The sequence below is a fragment of the Protopterus annectens genome, chromosome 10.part0, assembly GCF_019279795.1.
Source record: "Protopterus annectens isolate FY-2018-M chromosome 10.part0, PAN1.0, whole genome shotgun sequence".
In the NCBI taxonomy this organism is placed as follows: domain Eukaryota; kingdom Metazoa; phylum Chordata; order Ceratodontiformes; family Protopteridae; genus Protopterus; species Protopterus annectens.
The window spans coordinates 38666991-38691743 of record NC_056744.1 but is presented as its reverse complement, the minus strand read 5'-3'; the positions used below and the strand labels follow the sequence as shown (position 1 = coordinate 38691743).

The window sequence follows — 24753 nt, the reverse complement described above, 5'->3', positions numbered from 1 at the left end:
TGGCGGCAGCCATGAAGAGAGAATTGGCTCAGGAGAGCCCCTCAGTCCATCCACCGAGCAAAGAGTCCCGCTTGATGGACCGCTTAGGGAAGTGAGTTTTTAGTTCAGCGACCTTCTCGGTAAGGTCTCTGAACTATATGGCACATGTCATCAGGATGCAGCGGGATCTTATCAAAGAATACGCTGCATCCCCCCCTGAGTCCATGTCAGAGGATTACAAGCAATTGTACTCTACCTGAATGGCCACTCTGAGATCAATTTCAAACACCTGTATGCGGCTATTGTCCCACGCCACAGAGGGAGCCGCTAGGGCTAGCGGAGCAGGCCTAGTCATGAGATGTCAGGCCTGGCTCAGTCATTGTGACTTTGCGGAGCCCTTTAAAGCGTCCTTAGCGAACGCCCCTTTCGATGGTTTTGCCCTGTTTGGCAAAACAGTTCACGAGACACTTGTCCAGAGCAAGAAGGACGGGAAGACGTCTGCCGTCGGAGTCCGCTTCTCTGCTCCCCAGCGGTCCTTTTCGAGGAACCAAAAGGGTCAGAAGAAGATGTGGTTCCAAAAATCACAACATTCCCAACCCGCTCCGGACAACCAGTCCTACCGTGGCAGAGGAGGACAGGGAGGACGCCGCCCCAGGGGCAGAGGGGCTCTGAGAAACTTTGGGTCCAGAGAACCTTTCTCTGAGTGTCCCGCGCAGCAGCCCTGAGGGGTTGCCCGGCTGCTCCACTCTGGAGGCAGTCGGGGGGCGCTTCTCGAAACACCTAGCGGCATGGGAGTCCATCACGGCAGACCGCTGGGTGCTTCGCATTATATCCAGAGGGTACAAAATACCATTACTCCATGTCCCCAAATCCAAGAACCTCCCCGATGTACCACCCGATCAGAGGGAGGCCGCAGCTGCAGAAATTCAGCAGCTGCTAAGAAAAAGAGCCATTCAGCCCGTCCCCCAAGACCAGCTCGGATTAGGGTTCTACTCCAGGTTCTTTTTGGTGCCAAAAAAGATGGGGGACTTGAGACCGATCCTAGACCTTTCCCGCTTGAACCTGTCAGTAACCAAGGGAAAATTCCGAATGGTCACTCTTCAATCTATTCTCCCCCTTTTAAGGGAGAACGATTGGATGTGCTCCATAGACCTCAAGGATGCATAGTACCACATTTTAATGGACAGACGATCCAGGAGGTTCCTTCGCTTCCGGCTGGGGTCCAGTCACTACCAGTTCAGGGTCCTTCCCTTTGGCCTCACCACAGCCCCCAGGGTGTTCTCCAAGGTATTAGCAGTGATTGCAGCCCACCTGAGACTCCAGGGAATACAGGTCTTTCCGTACCTGGACGGCTGGCTCCTGACCGCACCAACAAGGCATCTACTTTGCTCAGCCAGAGACTTCTTTCTCCATCTAGCCCCACAGTTAGGCATTACTATCAACGTCGACAAATCTCTTCTGGCTCCAACGCAGGTCATAGAATTCATAGGTGCCAGAATAGATACCAGAGAGTTGCGAGCCTTCCTAAATCCCGAGAGAATCTGGAACTTACAACTCTATGTGCAGGCTATCCTCCAATCAGAGACTTCACCAGCGGAATTGGTCCTGAGGGCACTAGGCTCCATGGCGGCAGCGATTACACTCCTTCCATGCGCCCGTTTGAACATGCGGGTACTGCAATGGACTCTTCTAGTGCAATGGTCTTTTCTATCCCTTCCTCTCCACCATCCCATTGCTATCAGCAAGGCTTGCAGGAGGGCGCTACTATGGTGGCTCCAAGCCTCGAACTTCCATACGAGCCGTCCCTTCTGCACCTCTCCCCCTCTCGCCACGGTGACCACCGACGCTTCCCGCCTCGGGTGGGGGGGGGGCATTATTCAGGCAGGACATTCCAAGGCACGTGGAACGATACAGAGACCTCCCTGCATATCAACGTTCTGGAGATGAGAGCGGTGCTGTTTGCGTTGCAAGCTCTTCAGGACCTCCTCCCCATAGGAACGATTGCAATTCAGTTGGACAATATGTCGGTGGTCTGGTACATCAACAAACAGGGGGGAACCAGATCTTACCCTCTATGCCGCGAAGCCATGAGAGTGTGGGAATGGGCGATCTCCTCCAACCGCTTTCTGATTGCAACGCACATTCCGGGGAGGACCAACATCCTAGCGGACAAGCTCATTCACACCCTTCTTACCCCGTACGAGTGGTCTCTCAATCCACTAGTGGCAAAGCAGATATTTGCAACATAGGGGCAAACCTGCTGTGATCTTTTTGCATCTCCATCAAACACCAAATGCGGCAATTTCTTCGCTCTAATCCCCCCACCAGGGGAAACTCCAAGAGATGCTCTGGTGCATGCTTGGCCACCCGGTCTACTCTATGCCTATCCTCCTCTACCACTAATGCTACAACTCTTACAGAAAGCCTCACGGTTGGGGAGCAGGATGATCCTCATTGCCCCATTCTGGCCTCGGCAAATTTGGTTCCCTTACCTGTGGTCTCACCTTGTGAATCACCCTTGGATTCTAGATCCCACTCCGGATCTCATCTCCCATCCGTCAAACTTACCGACCCCAAACCTGGACAATCTGAAACTGACAGCTTGGTTGCTCCAGTTCCACTCCTAGTTAGGACTCCCGGTATCTCTTCACCAGTCAAAGCCATCCTCGTGGCAGCGCATAAGCCCTCCACCAGGAAAGTGTATCGCAGTAAATGGAAACGTTTTTCCATTTGGGCGGAGCATCATGATCTAAATCCCTTTACGGCTACTCTTCCATCCATATTAGACTTCCTAACTGAACTCTTTCAGGAAGGCGCTAGTTGTTCAACTGTCAAAGTGCAATTGGCAGCCATATCACATTACCATGTGGGACATGATACAGGGCCTTTGATGTCGGCCAAGTTGTGTAAAACCTTTCTCAAGGGCACCTTTTTACTTAGACCCCCTGTAAAGGAAGCCGTGCCACCCTGGGATCTTACACTAGTTCTTCAAGCCTTGACTGCTCCACCCTTTGAACCCGCTGCTTCAGCAGATCTCAAATTCTTGTCATGGAAAACAGCATTCCTTGTAGCCATCATTTCAGCAAAAAGAGTGTCGGAGCTTCAAGCTCTCTCTGTGAAGCCTCCTTACCTGATCTTTCACCCAGATAGAGTGTACCTCAGGATCAATCCCTCTTTTCTTCCCAAAATAGCATCAGAAACCAACATAAATCAATCCATAAATTTACCGGTTTTCTTCCCTAAATATCAGAATAAGGGAGAGTACAAGCTGCACTCATTAGATGTTCATAGGCAGATTCGCTTTTATACTCATAGGACAGCTGGCCATAGACAATCCGACCAGCTGTTCGTTTCCTTTGCCAAATTTAACTTGGGGAAAGCTATCTCAAAAGTATTTTTATCACGCTGGATTTCTCAATGTATCCTATTGGCGTATCAAGCCTCGGGTAGACCCGCACCCGAAGGAGTTTGTGCTCATTCCACCCGCTCCATTTCTACCTCTGCGGCCTTCAAGTCTAGAGTTCCATTGGATGATATTTGTTCTGCAGCCACTTGGGCTTCATCTCATACCTTTATTAACCACTACAAACTAGACGTGCTTTCTAGAGGGAGAGCATCCTTTGGCTCTGCGGTGCTTCGTAATATCCTTCCATGATGGCCACCAAAGGTGTAGGTAGCTGGGGACTCTGTCCCACAGGTTGCTGACAAATGAACTTCCTACTTCAGATTAAGAAGTTATGTACTCACCATAACGTTCCATCTGAGTAGGTAGTTTCATTTGTCTGCAACCATCCCCCCCTCCTTCCCCCTGGCCTTCTTCGGATCTACTGGTAGTTGGATACCATTTTGTTGGGCATATATTGAGGGGCAAACTCGATCTGAGGTCATGGAGGGTTAGCAGGGGATTATGGGTGAAGGGAGGAGCTAGGAGCTCAGATCCATTAGCTTGAAACAAGTTGCCGGCTCGGATCCGATATCGGATCCAAGACCCCACAGGCTGCAGACAAATGAAACTACCTACTCAGATGGAACGTTATGGTGAGTACATAACTTCTTATTCATTAAATACAGGCTCAAGAGGAATTAAATAATTAAACCAAGCTTATTCAAACACAGTTATGTTTTTTTCTTTCAGAACAGGCTTTAGAGACATAGCAATTAAGCCCTGGTGCAATATGACCTTTAAGGTGTAATATCCATTTTAACTCTGCTAATTCTGTTTTTAGCAGAATATATTCTCCTGTCATATTTTCAGTACATATTTCTAAAATACGAAACTTAAAATTATGGTCCTCACCTTTGTCATTCTTATGTTTAAAAAATGCATTTGTAAGTTTTTTTCCTGTTTATATCAGATATGTGACTGCATGTATGATCTTTAAGCTGTTGGCTGGTTTTCCCAACATAAAAGATTCACATAATTCACAACATGCAAGACAAACAAGATTCATACTGTTACATTTCCCATACGCTGCCAGATGTCCTTCATGGATGCATCTGCAGTCATAACAAGGGGGTTGTCCTGTCGTCAGGCAGCCCTGCAGTCGGCCGGATTCCAAAGTCCGGGTTCGGCTGATGTCGCACTCCACCCGACGTCATCTCTGTTGGTCTTCGGGTATAAAAGCATCAGCCGACGCCATTTTCCTCAGTCTTTCTTGCCGCGTGGCGCCCGAAGCAGAAGCTGTTCGCAAGTGCCGGTCGGTCGGATCCAGAGATTACTTCTACCGAATACTACTTCGAAGACTTCTAAAGCTAAGTACCCCGTTGGGGACTCTTTCTTGCCTCAGCCGATGTCAGAAAAAGTTAACAATTGTTTAACCTGTGGGAAACAAATACCTCATAAAGATTTCCACTCTTACTGTCTGCCTTGTTTAGGCCCAGCCCACGACGTAGCAGCCTGTTCGGCCTGTGCCTCTTTCAACCGGCGAACGCTTAGGCGTCGGTCGGAGTTTGCAGAACAGTTTTTCGGTTCTGATTTTGCGTACATTATGCCGCCGGATCCTCCGACTACCCCAAAAACGCAAAGATAAAGACCGACACTCGCGGTCCGTGGTTTCGGCGAAACCATGGTAAAGCAAACATGAGTGTCTCGGTTTCGCTGAAACCGAGAAAACTGATCAAAGTACAGCTGAACCTATTCTTACAACTGAGGCCCCTGCTACAACTCTTGAATCGACCTCAGAAATTTTACCCACTACGGTGGTTGACTTATCAGACACCATTCCCTTGGATGTTTCTACCCCAGCACGTGGTGCTGCTAGGCCTCCAGCTGCCATGTCCATTAAGGCCTTCGCCAGGGCTAAAGCAGCCAAGACTTCTAAAACAGTGCCCGTTAAACCCCCCACATCCAGGCCCTCTTCTAGTTCTCAAATGCTTTCCTTGGCAGAAGATTTAATTTCTTTAATTAGAGGATCTCAATCTCACCCAGACAGGGCCTCTCAGGCGGCAGGGAGGAGACCTAGGGCAGAGCCCCCTGAGCCAGTGTCTTCTGATGATTCTGCTGATGAATCAGACATAACTGACCAGCCTGAGGCTCCCTTCTCCAATTTTGAAGATTCTGATGCTGAAGAATCCATTCCAGCTGCTTCCCACCAGAAGAATTCTCCTTTGGGGAAACCTTGCATGCCATGCGAGAACAGTTCCAATGGCAGCAGCAGGATTTTTCAGACTCCAGAAAAGACTTAGGACCTTTCTGCACCTCCCACAGCACAGGCCCTTAGCTATACCTCCTGTTCTCTCTGTGGTGGATGATGCTTTCAATGATGTTTGCTCCGCTCCAGATTCTTTACCCCAGCCCCTGCCAAACCAGACAGATTTTACAGGGTGCCAGATACTCATCACCACCTTTACAAGGCCCCACTTGCAGACCCAGAAACTATATCCCAGGGTCCCAAGGCAGTAGCCGACCACAGCTAAAAACCCTATTCCTTCTGAAAGGGAAGCAAGGTCATTAGACAGATGGGGTAAAAAGGTCTACACTTCAGCTACTCTCTCAGCTAGAGCTTTAAACTGTCAGTTTCACATGATACAATACCAAGAGTTTATGCTTGATCAGTTAACTAAAAACTAACCACTGATGAATCTCTTGATAAGAAATATGTATTAGAGATGGTAAATAACATACAACAGGTTAGCAACCATTCCTTAAAATGTGGCTATGATGCACTGGAGGCTTCATTTAGATCAGCCATGACAGGCACAGTGATAAGAAGGCATGCATGGCTAAAGAACAAGCTTTACCGGATCATGTTAAAGCTAAGTTGCTAGATGCTCCTATGGACAAGACAAGTTTGTTTGGTACACCTGCCCAGCAGGTTATGAAGAAAATGGAAGAAAAGGCAAAATCTGTTCAAACTGTTAAAGATTTCTTGCAGGTTCAACCCCAAGGTTTAGCAGGAACTGGCCTGCCAAAATTGGTCCTTTCCTGACTCCACAAAATTTCAAAGGGGCAGGAATAGACGCTCCAGAGGCAGAAACCAATCCAGAGGAGGTGCCTACAGAGGACGACAGTGGCAAGGTAACAACAGAGGCACAGACACAGCCACTGCCACTACATCAGCACAACCACAGTGACTTAATCCTAAATCCGCCTACCAGGGAACAAATAGCAGCTCCTCTAGGCGGAAAGTTAACCTTATTTTCAAAGAACTGGCACTACATAACAAAAGACAAGTGGATTTTACAAACCATAGATCAAGGTTACCGGTTTCACTTCCACACTTTACCAGTCAAAGAGGAATGCCAAACCTACCTCCAAATCAAAAACAGAGGCTCTACGCCAGATAATGGAGTTAGCAAACATGAGAGCTGTGGAAAGAGTGCCAACAGCAGAACAAGGAAAGGGTTCTACTCCAGACTATTCCTAGTTCCAAGAAAGGAAAAAGTTGGAGACCAATTCTCGACCTGTCCACCTTAAATACATACATCATTGTCCCAAAATTCAAAATGCTGACCCTACAGCAACTTCTTCCCATGCTGGGCAAGGAGTCTTGGCTGGTAACTCTAGATCTCAAGGAGGCATACCTGCACGTCCCCATTCGACCAATCTGCAGAAGATACCTCAGATTTCTTGCAGGATTAGAGCACTATCAATTCTCAGCATTGCCCTTTGGCTTATCTACTGCGCCCAGAGTATTCACAAAATGCCTGGCATCAGTAATCGCCCATTGCAGACTACAGGAATTCAAATTTACCCATACCTGGACGACTGCCTGCTACAAGGGGACAACAAAAGCAAGCTGACAACAGATTTACAAAGGGTCATTTACTTGCTACAAGGACTGGGATACACAGTCAATTTACAAAAGTCAAGGCTGATACCATCCCAAACAAGGACATTCTTGGGCTGAATTGGACACAGTACAACAAATGGCATTCCTGACTACAGAAAAACAAAAGAACTTCCTCTTTACTTCTTGGCACTAACAAAACTGAACAAGTTAACAGCAAGAAAAGTTCTGCAGGCCTTGGGCTTCATGGCATCATGCATAATCTTGGTCCCATTTGCCAGACTACATATGAGGAAACTACAGTGGTACCTAAAGAATTTATGGTCCCAACACAGACACAGTCTAGAAACAGAAATCCCACTAATTCCATGCTTAAAACAGGAGTTCCTATGGTGGGCTCAGGCATGCCAGTCAAACCCAGGCCTACCCTTTCGCAGATGTCAACCAAGCCAGACCATCACAACAGACGCTTCAGACCTAGGATGGGGGCCCACATGCTGGACAAATGCGTGCAAGGATTGTGGACACAGGATCAACTTCGCCTGCACATCAATCTAAAAGAAATGCTGGCAGTAAAACTGGCAATCCAAAAGTTCAAACCATTTCTCAAAGAGGGCCAGTTGATGATAAGGACAGACAACACCACAGTCATGTGGTACATCAACAAACAGGGAGGCACTCATTCATACCCCTATGCAGAATGACCTTGGAGCTGTGGACCCTGGCACTCAGCTACAACATTCAGTTACAGGCAATATTTGTACCGGGAAAGACAATACTCTAGCAGACATATTAAGCAGAACCACTGGATGCCCACGAATGGAAGCTGCACCCGGACATCTTCAAGACCATCTCAAAGAAATGGGAATGCCACAGATAGACCTATTCGCATCACCTCTCAATCACCAGCTCAAAAATTCTGCACAAGGACATTCCACCCACTAGCATGGAAAGTGGACTCACTCTCCTTCAACTGGAAAGGCCTAACAGCATATGCATTCCCACCTCTTCCTTTGATACACAAGGTACTACTAAAAATCAAGGAAGAACGTCCAAGGATAATCCTGATAGCTCCAAACTGGCCAAGACAGCACTGGTACCCACTACTGAAGAGCATGTCTCGAACAAAATGTGGCCAATACCTCTGATGCCTTTGATGTTAACTCAGAACAACTACAGCATCATACATCCAAACCTAAAACGCTGCAACTGACTGCATGGAACATCACATAACAGCAGCTAATCCAGAACTTTCCCAAAGAGTTAAAGACATTATTCTTGAAGCACGCAGACCTTCAACAAGAAGGAACTATGCTGGAAAATGGAAAAGGTTTGTCATTTGGAGTACGGAAAGAGGAAAAGATGTGTCAAACATAGATATGCCTAACATCCTGGAGTATCTGGCCGAACTTCTTCATTCAGGCCTGTCCTACTCCTCCATCAAGATACATGCATCAGCTATTTCAGCAGAATACAGCTTTGATCCACCTGTTTTTCGCACCCTTTGCTCAGGCAGTTCCTCAGAGGAATCAAGAATGTAAAACCTCCAAGGAAACCACCATTACCAGCTTGGGATTTAAACTTTGTGCTAGAAAAGTTGACACTATCACCCTTTGAACCAGCAGCAACAGCAGACCTACAACACCTGTCATGGAAAACTGCTTTCCTACTGGCAATAACTTCAGCAAGGAGGGTTTCAGAACTACAGGCCTTAATGGCAGTGCAACCCTTCCTAATCTTCCACCAAGATAGAGTGTCCATGAGGACTAATCCTACATTTATGCCCAAGGTGGTATCCAGAGTGTCTTTGAACCAGGCAATCCACCTACCTACCTTCTTTCCCAACCCACAAAACAGAGGGGAAAGAATACTGCATACCTTGGATGTACATAGACAGCTACGCTACTACTTGGACAGAACAAAAAACAGCAGAAAGACTGACCAACTTTTTGTAGCCTATGCAACAGGAAGGGAAGGAAAAGCTATTTCCAAACAGACAATCTCCAAATGGATAGGAAACTGCATACGATACTGTTACTCCTTCCATGGAAAACCAATTCCACAGAACATAAGACCTCATTCTACAAGGGCAACAGCCACTACCACAGCTTTCTTACGAGGAGTGGCAACCAAAGACATTATTGAGGCGGCTACTTGGACCTCCGTGCATACATTTGCCAAGCATTATAATTTGCCTCTATATTCCAGATCCCGAGCAGGGTTTGCCACTGCTGTACTGCAAGGGATCCTAAACACACCATAATCTACTTTTATCCTCCTCCCCTAGTTGGCTATGGTATTCTACCCACTTGTTATGACTGCAGATGCATCCATGAAGGACATAGTACAGTTTTGTACCTACCATAAATGTAGATGTCCGAACTGGATAGCATCTGCAGTCAGGATTACCCTCCCTCCTTCCCTCTGTGGTACTCCTAGGGTGTTTACCCTCCTAATAGCTAGCTGTTGGGGGGGAGTCTTTTATGGTGTATTTGTTTGTATATATGTACATATATGCTTATTGTTGTGTTTACCTCTATCTATTTGGAAACATTGGCATCTATCCAAATTTTAGCCTGCAAGAGGGCTACTGGCATCTGGGGCAAGAAACACTGAGGAAAATGGCGTCGGCTGATGCTTTTATACCCGAAGACCAACAGAGATGACGCCGGGTGGAGTGCGACATCAGCCGAAGCCGGACCCGGACTTTGGAATCCGGCCGACTGCAGGGCTGCCTGACGACAGGACAACCCCCTTGTTATGACTGCAGATGCTATCCAGTTCGGACATCTACATTTATGGTAGGTACAAAACTGTACTTTTTATTTGTTTCTTAAAAACTGGATGGTAAAAACTGCTACTGGTATCAATGTGTATACAGAATTTAAAATTACCTCATTTATAGGTACTCATTTTACTTTGTTTATTTTTTAACCATAATTTTTGTTGTTTTTTTATACCATAAAAGTAATTTTTAAGTTAGTATGTCTCTTATGAGAAAAGGTTGGGCGATCAGCAATATGGGTTCTAAGTTCTGGTATTTCCTGTACTATATGCCAATGCTTGGATATTATCTGCTTAACGGCTAAAGTATTTTTATTGTACATCAGAATACATCTCATATTATTATTCTTTCTATTTTTAGTATTATTCATTTGATATTCAGATGTTTGTTGTGAAGAGGAATAAGATTCAGGTGTTTGTTGTGATGAAAAATAAGGTCTCTAAGTATTTGTATGTGCTTTCACATCTTCACATACAATCTATACTTCTTTACGACTGTAACCTCTTTCCACAAAATTTCCTGTTATAAAATCCAACATATTAGACTCAATAGTGTTCAATTTTGCCGTCCTAAGAAATTTGTTCTTAATAACATTTCTAAATATAAAGGAAGGTTGCATGCTGCTTCTATGTAATAAACTATTTTTCTTGACTGACTTCTTAAATAAGGAAGTATCTAAATGAGCCATCTTGATCATTAGTAATAGTAATATCAAGAAAATCCAATATTTGTGCAAATACTGATGTTTTAAACTTCAAAAAAATCATGCGTATTACTAACATAATCAAAAAAAAGATCTAGGTGGCTTCATCACCTCCCCAAATTAAAAATAAATCCTCCACAAAACGACGCTAAAACAAGACGTTTTCTCTAAAAGGGTTAGTTGATGACAATATGTAGTCATGTTTTCAAATATACATCACTGTTTTGGCAAACATGTTGGCTAATGGGGTATCCATCACCACACCTCGTACCTGTCTATACAAGTGTTGTTGAAATAAAAAAAAAAAAAAAAAAAACGTTGTTGGAAAGCACACATTGTAATAATTTACATAGGGTAGCTATATAATGTTCATATTCTGTAAATTATAACAGAAATTCTTTTACTGACAGTACACCAAATTCAATAGAAATCTCTGTGAACAATGAGTCTACATCTAGAGTAACTAGAAAACAGTCATTCAAGTTTTTGTTCATAGACCATTCCTTCATACAAATTATTCAAACATTCATTAGTATCAAGTAATATAGTACCTGTTTTTCCAAAATTCACTCTCAATTGTGAATCTAGGAATTTGGATAAAGGTTCAATCACCCACTCATGACCTGAAACAATTGATCTCATTGGTGGGCCAGTGGTGGATTTGTGAATTTTCGGCACACTATAAATTGTCAAAACTTTCAGAAGTATCTTTCTCACCACCTCGTTCAAATACCTTCAAGATATCATGATTAAAGGGTGTAAAGGTACTAGTATGTATGTAACCAGTCATTGGCAATTCACTGTCCTTATTAAACATTATTTTAAAATTCAAGTTCCTAATAAAGTACTTAAATTCAGAGATGGTTGTGGCAATGTCGGCAAAACAGGCCTGTATAAAGAACAACCCTTTTATTAAGTTCAGTTTCTGTCAAAACATATTTAGAAATATTATGAACTAATAAGTTCAAACCTTTGTCTGACTTCGTGTTACTGGACATTTTGTTTGCCTTCTGTCTTTTACTGCTTATGCTGCTCAGATCCTGTCTCAGCATTGGGAAAGGTTCCTGTAATAAAAAAAGGAGACTGGCTCTCTATCTGATCCAAAATGCCGATAATATTAGCATCCAGTAAATCACCCTGTTGTTCAATTGTAAGTTATTAGAGGAAGATTTTGAGATAGCTACATTAGGAGTCATGGTTATATTTGTAGCAGTAACTAGGGATGTACTAGCTCGCAAATACTGTGAATTAATTTCTTGGGTATGTAACGGGAAGGAAGTAGCAGTTGGTGGCATGCTAGTGATAGGTTCAGGTAAACATGCTTCTGCTATACTGTGATTGGTCACTACTGATGTCATCAAAGGGATTGGACTAACCGGATTACATTCTACTGTGGTAGCTAAGGAAACACTATTGCCGTGCACTAGGGGTTCATTCAGTTTGGATTTTGTAACATCTTTTTGGCTGTCCGAATGAACAGTTTGGAACGATTCCTATTAGTTGTACTTGTGCTGTTTTCCCAGACAAAACATGACCTTTCTTAAAATCGTTTAGGTCTGTTAACAACTTCCTTTTCTTGGTTTCAATTAAGCATTTCTCATAACTAATTTGATCTAGTGCTTCACGAAACAAATTAGTTTGTACATTCTGCTCAATTATGTTAGTAAACTCTACATATAGTTGTTCAATCTCCATTCTCATCTCCATCTCAGTGGGTTCAAAAAAGTTATTAATTAGCTCCATGTATTTGAAGGAACAACTAAGATTAAGTAACTGCCATCTTCTCAAGTGGTCTGGACATTTGTCTCTAAAAGTTGGCATTTTCAATATCCTAAGACCTCTGGGTACCACTTTATGCTGCAAATATGCTCTAAAACTTATCTTTGCCATTGAATTTTTTTGTACTGATAAACAAGGTTATTTTAGATTTAAACTCCTGCATCACCTCAGAAACTACTGGTAAAGCTTCTGCCATCAGCTGAGCATTATTAATACCCATAAGGGGATTGTGCAATAATTCTACAAGAGCATTTAATTCCAGTACCAAACAGTTCGGTTGATTGCTACTAGATGGTAGCGCACCACTATTATACATCTCAAGCCATTCACAATAGTCACAATGCAAGTCCAAATAATGAACCTATAGTAAATCCAAGTGGTCACCCAATGAATTGAGGTAAATCACAAGAGCCACTGGAACTACGTAGATGGAGATGTGCAATAAAATTTATTAAAACAAAGCCAGATAAGTACGCAAGTTAAAACTTTCACCCCACAGGGCTTCTTCAGGCATCCGTATTAAAACATTAAACCATAGTTCATTAAATACAGGCTCAAGAGCAATTAAAGAGACATAGCCATTAAGCCCTGCTGCAACAAGACCTTTAAGGCGTAATATCCATAGGTTCATAGATTAGTACTAGGCTAACTGCCTTTGTGGACCATTTTTAAGCCTAGCCAATTACCCCATGTGAGAATCAAACCCTACACCTTTGGTTTATAAGGCAAATACCTTAACCATTATGCCAACCTCCCACCCCAAAATAAACAGCCATGCAGTTCTCGAACCTAAGACCCTATACACTATAGTCACAGTAGTTAACCACCAAGCCATCACAGAAACTCTGAAAACTAACCAACAGCTTAAAGATCATATATGCAGTCACATATATCTGATATAAACAGGAAAAAACTTACAAATGCACTTTTTAAACATAAGAATGACAAAGTTGAGGACCATAATTTTAAGTTTCTTATTTTAGAAATATGTACTGAAAATATGAGAGGAGAAGATATTCTGCTAAAATCAGAATTTGCAGAGTTCACTAGTACCTTATTCCATCCCCATTGCCTCTGATCTCGTTTGCTTCCATCATGGTTAGATGTAGGTTCCAATATCGAGCATTGTAAGCAGATTTTCTTCTAACTGTTAAAATGTGCATAGTTCTTTCTTCACCTTTTTTTTCCCGTGCATTAGAGGTTCATTCAGTTTGGATTTTGTAACATCTTTTTGGCTGTCCGAATTAAGTTTGAATGGAACGATTCCTATTAGTTGTACTTGTGCTGTATATCCTCCCTCTTAGTAGTCGCTAGCCTTAGGGATTTCTTTCACCTAAGTTTTAGTAGTCTTCTTACCATTGTTGGTACTTTCCTTTACCTGGCAGGTATTTCCTTAAATGCCATAGCTGGTCCTTTTTTTTTTGTTTGTTTTTTTCAGGCTGATTTAGCTAATTACAATTTTTTAAGATCCCAAACTCAGATGCCCACAAGAAGAGCATTTATTGCCTAGGACCAGACCATCTTAACACAGCATGCTCAGTTTGCTTGACATGTAATCTGAGAGCTTTATCAGACAGGCATAATAAGCTCATCCTTAAAGGGCTACTTCCTGCTTCTTCTGGAGCTCAAACACCCTGTAAAAACCTAAATCCATTTCTTTGGATTCCTTGAAGAGATCTCCTCCAAAGTCCAGAAGGGCTTCCTCTGAGCAGATTGAAAAGATCAGAAAAATCTCTGATCCAACCTCAGATCCTAAACCTCTTGGCTTTCTCTCAGATCCAAAGCTATCCTTAGATCCAAAAGGGTCGGGCCCTGTAGTTATAGCTCCTTTGCCATCTGCTTCTCCTTCAGATCCTAAGTCCTTGGATCTGAGTACTAGTTCAGCTTGTAGAAGCAGTACCTCCAGAGAACGCAGTAAAACCTATTTTTCCTCCTCTGCCCACTCAATTATTCCAGACTCTGGAGAAACATTCTCGACCCCCTCCATGGTGTCTTCTAGGTTTTGCATAAGTCTGTCAGAGGTATATGTGGGCAGGATGATGCATAAAGTCCTTAGAGCTCAGATCCAGATGGGGGTTCTCCCAGCTCCGTCCCCTGCTAGTTTCATGAGTATTCATATGAAGCCCATTGTTTCTCCCTCTCTGATCCAAACCATGGTTTGAGGCCTAGGATTTGAGATCTCTGAGAGTTTGAGTCAGATCCAAGGAAAGTCCCTTCTTCCACTCCGATTTCCCTGACTGGCTCTGTTTCTGTAACCTCATATTGGAGCAGGTCTTGGAGCTAAGATGTCGGCACTGGATCTGAGGAGTTGGATTTGCCTCTATTTTGGTCAGATCTGTCCCTTCCTGTTAGAGCTTTGGCCCTGGACAGCTTGAATCCAATTCTCCCCTTGAGGCTCAAATCTGGGGGTGGTCTCAATCTACCTTCTTTGAAAGCTTCAGCTCCGAGGAGGGAGGAGAAGGTTTCACCTGATCCCTCATCATTAAAGGTGGTAGAAAGGGATTTCTCACTTTATAGAGAACCATCATGTCATCCTATCCCCTACCCCTCATTGGCTGTGAGATATGACTCCCATCAGACCTACTGCACAGGGACAGCCAGTTCCAATTAGTCTCCATACAGTTCCACCAGAGGAACTCCCCCTCTCCTCTGATGCCTCCTCTGAACATCGCACAGAGGGGTCCCTTAGAGGAGGAACGTGTAAGAGGAGACTCATAGACAGCCACATGGAGTCTCACGGAAGACACTGATTTTGATGAGGGAGAAGGATCCCCAGATCACCACCTGATGGCATCTCCTTTGGAGATATTCTAGAAATCCTTAAGCAGAAAGGTGGCTGGTCATCCCAAACTCCTTCTCCTGAAGAGTTGGTGTTCCTGGAAGCTTTTAGTGCTGGACCATCTACGTCTCGGGTGACACCCCCCCCCCCCCTGCAGACAAACTTATTGACCTGGTTTCCTGCCGGGCATGGAAGGAGACTATCACTATCGAGCCCATACCCAAGCACCCAGACAAATGTTTGGCCCCTCCTTCAGACTGTCTTCCCTGGAGCAGAGGAGTCCCTGTTGATGCTATGGTGGTGGCTGTAGCCACTAAAAAAGATCTAACTGAGCAGTGCTGTTCTGTCCATTCAGCAAACTGGGAGTCCAGAGGGTTGGACAGATTTGGAAAAAAAAATGTTCGCCTCACCTACCTTCACTCTGAAGTCACTTAATTACTTGGCACATTTTACTAGGCTGTAGAAAGAGATTTGACTAAATAACTGTCAAATTCTCTTGAGTTCATGTCTGCTGAGGATTTCAAGAGGATGTCCTCTCATCTGGCCACTCTTTTTTGCCTATTTCAAATGCGTTGATGAGGTTAATATCTCTCACAGCTGAGGGTACCTCATGAGTTGCCAGTTCAGGCACCACCATAAGGAGACGAGCTGGATGTGGCTGTGCGACTTTGCAGTGCCTTTCAAGATGTCTTTTATTAATTCCCCATTCAATGGCACTTCCTTGTTTGGGCCATCAGTTAAAGATGTGCTTACTTACAGGGAAAAGGATGGAAAAAGTCTGCTGTAGGAGTCAAGTTTTCTACTCCTCAACAGACCTTTTCTGAAAACCAAAGAGATGGTAAGAAGATGTACTTCTGTAAATCTCAGGGGCCTTTCCAGGATTTGCACAGGGATAATTCCTCCAGAGGCAGAGGAGGAAGTTTTAATGGTAGATGTAGCCCTTAGAGGCAGAGGAGAGGCCTACATTACCAGGGTTTTAGAGGTTCTTTTTCAAACAGGGCCCAATCAGTGCTCCTAAAGTGGTGCCTGACTGTCCAACTCTGAGATAGTCTGGAGTTGATTCTCCTTGCACCTAGACAACTGGACAAATATCTCAAAAGATTTATAGGTGCTATGAATAATATCCAGAGGCTACTACATACTGTTTTCCCTTCTTCCTCCTTGACGGGGGTAGAAACTTCCTGATGCTCCTCTGTCAGTGGAAGGAAGCAGCACAAGAAGTACAAAAGCTGCTAGAAAAAAAGTCATCCAGATGGTCCCACCTGACCAGACAGGATTCGGAACTTACACACTTCTTTTTAGTGACAAAGAAAACAGGGGATCTGAGACCCATTTTGGATCTAAATGGTTTGAACCAGTATGTGAAGAAGGCAAAGTTCTGAATGGTCATGGTTCAGTCCATCCTACTCTTTCTGCACAAGGACAATTAGATGTGCTCTATAGATCTTCAGGATGCATACTATCACATAAAACTAGACAGACAATACAGAAGGAATCTTCACTTTCTGCTAGGATCCAGTTATTACCAATTCAGAGTTTTGCCCTTTGGACTCACCACAGTCCCCAGGGGTTTACCAAATGTATGGCAGTAGTGGCAGCTCACTTGAGACTCAAAGGATTCCAGTTGTTACTATATTTAGATGATTGGCTCCTTAATGCCTCCTTCAGGCATTAACTTTTACAAGCTAGGGACTATTTGCTTCAGATTTGCAGCACCTTGGGAATTTCAATCAGTCTTGCCAAATCACAGCTTGCCCCAGTGCAGAGCCTGGAATTCACTGGAATGCTTCTGAACACTGATTGAAGTAGCATCTGTACCCCTCCACCGCATTGTTTCTGTAAGATAGGTGCAGGATATCCTCTCTTGTCCTTCTCCCCTAGCAAGATTAGTGCTTCAAGCACTGAGGTTCATGTCAGCTGCCATAGTGTTGCTACCCATAGCAGTCTTCTTTATGGTCCATTCTACATCAACCCCTGTCCTTTCAAATAAAACTCACCCCGACTTGCAAGCATCAAATTCATTAGTGGATTCAATCCGCCGATCTCCTTCTGGGCAGACCTTTTTTTCTTCCAAATCCAGTTGCCACAGTGACCATAGACTCTTCCCAACTGGGGTGGGGGTGGGGGGTATTTAGTGGGAAGGTTGGTCAAAGGCATGTAGTCCCCCGCCCCCCAAGAGAACAAATTGCATAGCAATGTCCTAGAGATGAGAGGAGTACTTTTAGCGCTGCAGGTATTTCAAGAGTCTGTCTCCATGAGGACTATTGCAATTCAGACCAACAATATGTCAGTAGTCTGGTATATCAACAAGCAAGGCGGAACCCAGTTTTTACCCCCCTGTGCAGAGAGGCCATGAGAGTTTGGAAATGGGCGATCTCTTCAGCAGCTTTCTAATTGCAACAGACGTCATGTGGAAAACAAATGTGCTGGCAGACAAACTAAGCAGATCTATTCTGAAACCTCATGAGTGGTCTCTCAACCAGTCTGTAGGGAATATGATCTTCAGGCATTGGTCACAACAAGGTTGGCCCCTATTTGCTTCCCCTCTCAACAAGTACAGCAAGTACTTAAGTAAAATCCCCCCCCCCCAGGGGGATTCACAGACAGATGCTCTGGTTCACACTTGGCCCTCTGGTTTTCTTTGTGCTTATCCTCCTTTTCCACTGATTCCAAAATTCTTACAGAACGTAAGCAGGCTGAAAAGCTCAGTAATCCTCATTGCCCCTTTCTGGCACCCTCCTACAATCTCATCTTTGTTATCCTTCATGGATATTGGAACCTCATCAGGATCTCCTATCTCACCCATCAGGGATTCAACATCCCGACTTTCTAGCCCTCAAGTTAAACACATGGTTTCTCCACTTCCAGTAATACTTATACAGTCCAGGCTGTCTTCCCCAGTTCGCAGCATTATTTTGAATTCACAAAAGACTACCACCAAGAAAGTATATTGGAGCAAATTGAAAGGGTTTTCTGTCTGGGCTTCCGACCAAAACATCGACCCCTTTTTGGCCCCAACTTTTGCAGTTCTTCTTTTTCCTTACAACCCTTTTTAATAAAGGGGAAAGTTTTTCTATAATTAAACTTCATTTGGCAGGAATCTCTAATTTCCATTTGGGAAATCTTTCTCCCTGGCTTCTTTTAGATTGTGCAAAGCTTTTATGAAGGGCATCTTTCTTCTCAGGCCTCCAGTAAAGAATCCTTCACCACTTTGGGACCTTACGGTGGTTCGTCTGGGTTAAACTCAGAAACCTTTTGAACTGTCGGACAAATGTGATCTAAAATTTCTGTCATGGAAAACAGACTTCCTAGTCACTATAACTTCAGTGAAAAGAATTTCTGAACTCCAGGTTCTGTCAGCGAAACCCCCTAGCATTATCTTTCATAAAGATAGGGTTTCTCTATGGACTAGCCCTTTCTTGGTGCCTAGAGTGACTTCTGAAAATAACATCAACCAGCCCATTAATGTACCGGTCTTTTTTCCAACTTTTTCAATAAGGGAGAGCACATGCTACATCTCCTTGATGTACACAGACAACTAAGTTTTTATTTTGACAGGACAAAGCAGTTTATAAAGTCAGATCAGCTTTTTGTATTCTTTTCCTCGAATCAGCTGGGTCAGTCAGTTTCTAAACTTACCTAGCTAAATGGATTACAGAATGCATTTTCTTGATTTATTCTCAAAAAGGCTTAGATTTACTGAGACCTGCCCAAGCTCATTTAAATCTATCCTTGGTAACTTCATCAGCTTTTTGGTCAAGGACCTCTCTTGATGACATTTGTGCAGCAGCCACATGGTCCAAGCTCATACCTTTATTTCACATTATAAGTTGGACATCACATCTAGAAATAGAGCCTTCTTTGGCTAGGCAGTGCTCCGGAATATCCTTCCATGAGGGCCACCCAAGGTTTACGTAGCTGGGGACTCTGACCCATTAGTGAGGAAGAATGAAAAGGACAACATCAGATTTATAAGTTATGTACTCACCATAACTTAGGCATCTGTGTTGTCCATTTTCATTTTTCCTCACCCTCTCTTTCATCCATCCCCCATTCCTTGTTTTCTTTTGGAAGAACCTGTTGGACTATGTTTGAAACTTACCATTCCAGGTTTGCACACTATCTTTATCTTTATTTCTACCTATCTTTTCTCTTTTGGATCAGAGAGCGATTAGGCAGCAAACTAGATCGGAGGCAATGGGGATGGAATAGTGCATTATAGGTAGAGGGAGGAGCTGGATCCAAAGTCTAGTGTATGAGGCCGAGTCAGATCAGAGGATTAGATCTGAACCCATTAGTGAGGAAAAATGACCACACAGATGCCTAGTTATGGTGAGTACATAACTTGTAAGTGTACAAAACACTGGGGTGGTCAGTACTATATGGTATAGAAACCTGGGCAGTGAAGACAGAGCAGTTTTGGAATCTAAAGGTGATGGAGATAAAGTGCCCGAGATTGGTGGTAGGATGCACACTGTGGGATAGATGAGGATGTGAGGACATTAAAGCAGAACACCAAGTAGCTCCAGTTGCAGAGAAGGTCAAAGAGAGCAGATCACTGGTTTTTGAGTTCATGTACAGGAAAGCCAAAGACAATCTAATGAATAAGATGCGAGACAGACAGGAAAAATGTAAAAGGAAACACGGGCATCCAACAAAGACATGGATGGATTGTGTGAGAGAAGATGCACAATGGTTAGGCATGACTGACGCAGAAGGTAGGAGAGTGGAGTTGAATCAAGAGATATGGCGAGAGTTGATGTGACTTGGCAACCCCATGTAGAAAATGGAATAAAGGGAGTTGATGGAGAAGCAGGATTTGTAGTTTCCTGATGCATCAGCCTTAAAATAAAGTGCCTGTACTTGAATGTACTGTACACCACAAAACATATAATCCATTATGTGTCAGATTAGCAGTTACTAGTTAGAATGGATCTGAATCTTCCAATTTTACATAACCAAATCTTTTATTTGGTCTTCACTGCCAACACAAAAGACTTTAATATTTCAGGCACAACAGATAACTCTGGCTTACTTGTTTAGATCTTTACTCTAATTATTAACAAAAACAAGACAAATTCCTTCCTCCCTATTATAACCCTCTCTTATTTTTTTCTTAATTACTGCTGATTTCTCAGACAGAGCTTAATTTACGTGTTTTCTTTGTTTTTATCAACTGTAATTCAGTCCAGCATTACATAAATTGCTCAATCCCTGCCTTCCCTTAAACCTCACTCCCCCCCGAATGTTATTCCTTAAATATTTTTCCTCATAAATTGTTTATTTCTAAGCAGTTTGCTCTTTCCTTTTCTAAAGATCCCACTTCCAATTTTATCTCTCTTTTTTTTTTTTTTACATTATTCAATACTTCAAATACAGCCCCCCCCCCCACTTCGTCATCAACATCCCTTTCCACTTTGAATTATAATCTGCTTGTGTTTTGTATATGAACCTTAACTGCTTACCTCTAAAATATCCCTTGAAAACGGGCAATTCTAAACTACCTTATTTTGTCAGATCAACTTATCCCACTTGACTTTTGCCCTCTTCCCACCCAGATAAATTCCTTCAACTCTTTATTAATTATTGTCCACAACTTTTTCTCTAGTGGATAAAAATATGCCTGACCTGTATATAAAACTAAAGCGACTAAAAACATTTTCTCTGCTTATATCCACATCCGTAAACAAGATCTTCCGTTTTTTCAAATTTTGTATGATCTCTTGTTTAGTCTCTTCCAGCATATCCTTAGCTGCCATAACAGAAGTATTTTTAACCCATATTCCTAAATATTTCATCTTATTATTGTGTCTCCATAAATATGGGTATTACTGAAACAATTTATGTCTGGGTATATAATTTACCAGCCTTTGTTTTATCTTCAAGTAATTTTATATAATGAAAATACCTGAAGCTGTCTCAGAATGTTTCACATCATCAAAATGTCCTTTTCTGGATTTATCAAGTACAAAAATATCTACAAATAAAGCAAACTTTTCTTGATTATCATACCAATTGTATGGTTGAATTCCTGAGTCACTTATTTTCTTTGCCAGTAGCTCTAAATATAGAGCAAGAGGCTAGATTTAGACTCTCTGACTCTAGACTGTTTGGTTTCACTTGAGCACTAATACCAGCTCTTCACTGAGATTCTGAAATAACTGATAACTGAAATAACAAAGTGTTGCTTCCAACTAACTATAAATGGCTGTTTTTGCTCTAATACTGCACTTATAATTTGTGTTTGCATTCCACTGTCTGTCTGAACTGAATTGTCTGAACTGTTTTTTGGTCGCATTTTACTTGCACTGTACTAGTTCAGCTGTAGCACTGCCAAATTCCAAGGTTGCTATTTTTGGGTCTGTTTTGTAATGTCTGAGCATCAACTTCAAGCCACCTTTGTTGGTGAAGACCCTTCTGCATCCTTGTGTGAGGAGAGTGCTGTCTGGGTCCCATCTAATTGAGGGTGATTGAACTAGAGCTCAGAGAGAGCATTCTTATTGGGCTAGTTTGAGTTAAAAAGGGTATTTTCCTGTTTTATTTAATCCCTGCATTTGCACTTGTTTGTATGTAATGCTCCATTGAGCATTGCCACATAGTGGTGGCTACTATTGATGGTTACAGACACAAATGCTTTGTTAAATTTTCCCTTAGCACTTTGCTTGTGGTCCTACAGAAGTTTTTCGCGGCCCTTCTCTACTGTCAAGTGAAACACTAAGCCTAGCCTCACAGGTAGCAGCACACCTCTCACCCACTAGCCACTCCTAAGTGTGACCTCTTTTCCCAATCATATAAATATACCTATCACTATGGACAGACAATTTCCCACAGTTTCTCCAGCCAACTTGGTTGACATGGGCATTCTGAGGCAGTGTAGCAACTGTTTCATGTTCACCAGCAACCCCTCTACTCCTAGTACACACAAATACAATGTGTGAGAGATGCAACAATATTAAGAACCTCAAACACAATACCTCACTCGGGCATCATAGATAAGCTCTCCAGCTTAAATATAAACCCCTATGTCATAAGATGGGTTGCAAACTGGCTCAAGGACAAAACCCACATAGTCAGAATTGCTGGAGCCATGTCAGACTCTAAACTAGTTACAAGTGGCGTCCCACAAGGCTCAGTCCTGGGACCTCTCTTGTTCTGTATATATTTTTTAGAGGTTCAGGCTAACACGGGAGGTTCAGGCTAACACGGGAGGACTGTAGCTGACCAAGTTTGCAGATGACTGCAAACTGGGTGCCATAATTGACTCTCCAGCTGACACAAGCATACTCCAAAAGGGTCTCATAGAGATGGATAACTGGTGCCAGAGCCATGGCCTAATGCTAAACGCTAAAAAGTGTATAGTCATACCCTTTGGCAAAAACAAAGTGTCCACAAATTACCACATAGGCGGGAATCCATTAAGTACAGCAGAAGTAATTAGGGACCTGGGGACCCAAGTTGACAGTAATCTCTCCTTTGACAACCACATTGCTAAAGTGGTTAGAAAGACCTTCTATATAGCCCACCTTATCATGAAAGGATTCACATCTAGATCGAGGGAGGTCATTGTGCCCCTTTATTCATCCCTCATCAGGCCCATAATTGAATACAATGCCCCATTTGGGTAGTACCTTACCGACACCTGCAGCAACTAGAAAGACCCCAAAAGTACCTCACAATGAGGATGATGGGACTCAAACAGATGCCATATGCTGCTCGGTTAAAGAAACTCCAGCTCTACTCAGTTGCATACCACCTACTTAGATGCGATCTATGCCTGACGTATAAAGCCATGTCCAACCCGGAATTAATGAGCATGCTCCACCTCAGAAAATCCAAATCCCTTAAAGCTACAAGCTCGAGGGACTTGAACCTCAGCACAGAAATAAATAGGACATTCTGGAGGGATAGATTCATAACCCAGAGGCTCCCTTTGCTCTGGAATAGAATCCCAGTCCATGTTAGGCAGAGCCCCTCACTGACTCTCTTCAAAAGGAATCTTGACGAGTGGATGGGAGATCGTAGGTTTACCCCGGGGATTACTTCAGTGTCACTACTAGACAGAGGCGCAGTAAACTAACCTTAAAAAGGGCACAGTAAAATCAGTTCAGAGGGTGGCGAAAGCCAAACACACTCTGGCTAGGCTTGTAAATGCCTTAGGGCAGATAGCCTAGTATGAACCTATGAAACTAAATCCATGCTCTTTCACACATCAGTCAGTACATGTGACAATGAGCGGGTTGCCAGCATACACACCTCACCTCCTACTCCACTGAAACCCACATCACACATACCTACATATGCAGAGGTCCTCACAAGAAACATGCGTAAACACCAGAGACCTCCCAAATGCAAAGACACTACACAGAATACTTCCTCTGCAGAATATATTACACATAAGGCTCTTGCCACCCCATAGTGCCTTTTTTTAGGCACTGTCTCGAGAACAAAATTCCCAGTGTAAAAACTCCATCTAAAAACAGCCTCAAGGTTATGCTGTTAAATGCTAGGAGTCTCAAACCGAAAATGCACTCACTGGAAGCTATCCTCACATTGGAAGATGCAAACATTTGTGCAGTCATGGACCCCTGGTTCAAGTCTGTGGAGAGCACCCCAGCCATACTGGGTTACACCTCCTTCCACATGTTCAGACCTCAGACTGAAGGTGGGAAAACTAAAGGAAGTGGTGTATCAATATTCATTAAAGGTGAACAGTTCCAGATTGATTAAACAGTATGACTCCCTACAGACTCTTCAGGTGCAGTTAACTGATGGTAGGTCACCTATTCATCATTGCCAGCTAATGGACCCCTCCATGAATCAGGACACCCATTCTGCCTATTTGCATCTACTTGAGTCCATCAAGCTACATCCAAACATCATGGTTTTAGGTGACTTTAACTACCCATCCATTGACTGGATAAATTATTCATGCTCAAACTCATTTGCCCGAAGGTTCCTTGACTTCTTTAACTCCAATGCCCTGGACCAGCTGTTGACACCCCCACAAGGGGTGCCAACATCCTGGATCTCTTACTCACCAATATGGGGGACCACTGTAACACCCCCACTGTGAAGTCATCTCTGGTGAGATCTGACCACAAATTGGCCTAATTCGAAGTAAAGTAACTATCACACCTAACCCCACCCCAGCAGCAACTAAACTAAAAAATAATTCTCTAAAGTAGATTATAACCTCTTACAGGATGGTATAAATAGCTTCACTGCCCCTCCTCCCTCAGATGGAACTGGCAACTATGCTGAGCTCTACACCCAAGCTTTATACAAACACCTGTATAACTGCTTTGACTCAGCCATACCTGATAAGACCAAAACGAGCTCCCCAAGGAAGAGCAACCCTGCCTAGTGGACAACTGCCATTAACAGGCTTTACAATAAGAGGAAGAAATTGCTGTCTTTAACAGTAAGAGTGAGTGAGCCCTCATAAACTGGAAACATTTCCTACTCAGCTTAAACAAGCAAGTAAGACTTCTTGTGAAGT

General features: G+C 43.3%; 1 protein-coding gene across 1 annotated transcript in view; it reads left to right on the top strand.

Moving 5' to 3' along the window:
- Positions 1–24753, top strand: part of LOC122812934 — a 774249-nt gene that overhangs the window by 189401 nt on the left and 560095 nt on the right. The window lies entirely within an intron of this gene.